The sequence below is a fragment of the Centroberyx affinis genome, unplaced genomic scaffold (genome assembly GCF_046629955.1).
Source record: "Centroberyx affinis isolate AG114_WGS23_722 - 3 ecotype Tasmania unplaced genomic scaffold, CSIRO-AGI_Caff_v1 ptg002779l_1, whole genome shotgun sequence".
Taxonomy (NCBI): domain Eukaryota; kingdom Metazoa; phylum Chordata; class Actinopteri; order Beryciformes; family Berycidae; genus Centroberyx; species Centroberyx affinis.
This window is the reverse complement of record NW_027280934.1, coordinates 47,225-49,702: the sequence shown is the minus strand read 5'-3', so window position 1 is coordinate 49,702 and position 2,478 is coordinate 47,225.

Genomic DNA, 2,478 nt, shown 5'->3' with positions numbered 1-2,478 from the left:
GATGTTTGCCTTCGGACGGGTGCGGGTGCGGGTGCGGGGTCCCAAAGCCCGAAATAGACGGTGTCGCTGCGGACGGGATGGAACCTGGAATCTCCGCCCACCTCAAACCTCCGGACGGACGGCTGGGAGGTCTAGCTGCAGCCCGGGCAGACGGTCCTGGCTATAGGCGAAGAACTCCGGCAAGCGAGGACTCTTTAAATACCGCACGGAATGGTAATGTGAGCCCACTTCATGACGTGCTCATCTACTGGGGGGGGGGATCATCGGCGGGAGTTATGCTGATTGAACAGTGCGGGGGAGCATCGCGTTTGATTACACATTATTAAGGAGGGGCAATAAAAAAAATAGAGTAGAAATCACCCTACTTGTAACTTGCTGGGGGTTGTGGTGCCATGCTGCTAAGCTGTGATAAAACCTAACATGACTGCATTACCTTGCAACACCTTTTTTTTCTTCTTCATCACAGAAAGGATACAGTAGGCTACATATCCATATCATGTTACAAAGAAAGAAGCAAAAAAGAAAAAAGAGGACAAAAAAATGTGCAACACCTATGGGGAGTTGCAAAATTTTCAACCTGCACTTGAAGTTTGGATGATGACTTCAAATGGGATAAACTAAGCGCCATTTCTTGTTAAAATATATTTTATTTAAATTTTTGTATCTCTTGTAGACTTGATTGTTTATTGATTGTATTGATTAATATTGCAAATACTTGTGTAACATGTAGTTTACGCATCAGGTGGATTCTGTTCAGCTACAAACTAGTTTTTGACCGTGCATTTGTAGGCTACGTGTCCTTTTACTTTGCCTTTTTTTCCGAGTCACACGACAACTGTATGCCGAAGTTCAACAGTTGAAGTGAACTTTATACAGAACCCAGAAATCTGCACTTTCACCTTTGCATCATTGCGTTTTGATGCATAAGTCGCATGAGTAGGAGATAGCCTATGTGTTTCATGCATGCATGAACCAAGCCAAATGTTGTTTTGTCCCATTTTTTGGTAACGTCATGTAATGCTATGATCAATACATGCCTGATCAGTTTCTTTTCAATACATTTCAGGTGTGGGTTGTCTGCATAGGACTCTGCACATCGTTTGCATCACCATAAATATATGCAGCAGGCCTTCATGTGATCAAGGAGTAGGCTAAGACATGTCAGTCAAAATGTCTCATAATGCAAATTTCTCATAAGAAGATTTTTTGTGTGGTGTTTTTTGCCTTTATATTTTTTGCATTAAGCTGTTTGAATCAGACATGCGGTACTCTGTGTACTCTGAGTAATACACACCATGCAAGCTATCATTGACTGTGGCAGTCTGCCACGGTGAGGTTACCTCCCACCACACCAAAAGTAATTTTAAAACAATTACCTCTGGCAAAATGAAGCTGTGCTGAAAAGAGGCAGACAAGGGAAAAACTGTGACGCAGAAAATTGAAGCTTGTATAGCAGATTATCCCATAGGGCCAAGCATGTGGGCCACTATGGGCCCCTCATTACCACTGCTCTACCTTGTAGCAGCTTTCCTCAGTTTCTCAGCATCGCCTCAGAATAGCGAGCATCAACATCATTATATTTACATCAATACACTCTCCTCCACCCTATCTCTCTGTCTGCATAGCAGAGAGATGGATGGATAGATGATATAGGGAATATAACAGCACTGTCTGGGTATATACAAATGGATGGATGTGAGGAGAGGATAACTGGAGTCAAAACTAGATGCAAGATCTTGTCTTTCTAAAGTCCTGGAATGGATAGTAGTTACCCAATTAACAAAGTAGCCCATCTCTCTAGCAATGGGCTAATTGAACCATGTCAGTCTGGCTTTAGGTCATTTCACAGCACAGACAGGACTCACAAAGGTACTGACCTGCCTACCTAGATTCTGACTCTTCCTCAGTTTTATTTCTACTAGATTTGAGCGCTGCCTTTGATACAGTTGATCACAATCACTCTCATGGTTTAAGTCTTATCTGTCTAACAGAAGGCACAGTGTTTCTCACAACATCATCTCTCCATCATCTCCAAAGTTAACTTTGGTGTACCACAAGGCTCAGTGCTAGGCCCGTTGCTATTCTCTATTTACATGCTACCACTTGGCGAAATCATCCAGAATTATGACATCAACTTTCACTGCTATGCTGATGATACTCAAATCTACATACCGATTAAGCCTAACGACTGCTCACAACTTTCAAAACTAGAATCATGCTTGTCTGCAGTCAAAAAATGTCATTAATAAAGTCATAAAAATTCCTGCTTCTAAATGCCAACAAAACTGAGATGCTAATTGTTGGCCCAAAGACACAAAAGACTTAATATGGCAGACACTGAAACACATATACAAGCATTTGTCTCGTCAAGACTGGATTACTGTAATGAGGAGGCTGTCACCTCAACTGGAGAGGTACCCCAGGACTGCCAGGACCAGCAACACCTTGACCACAATAGAGGAGGAGGAGGATTCCCGG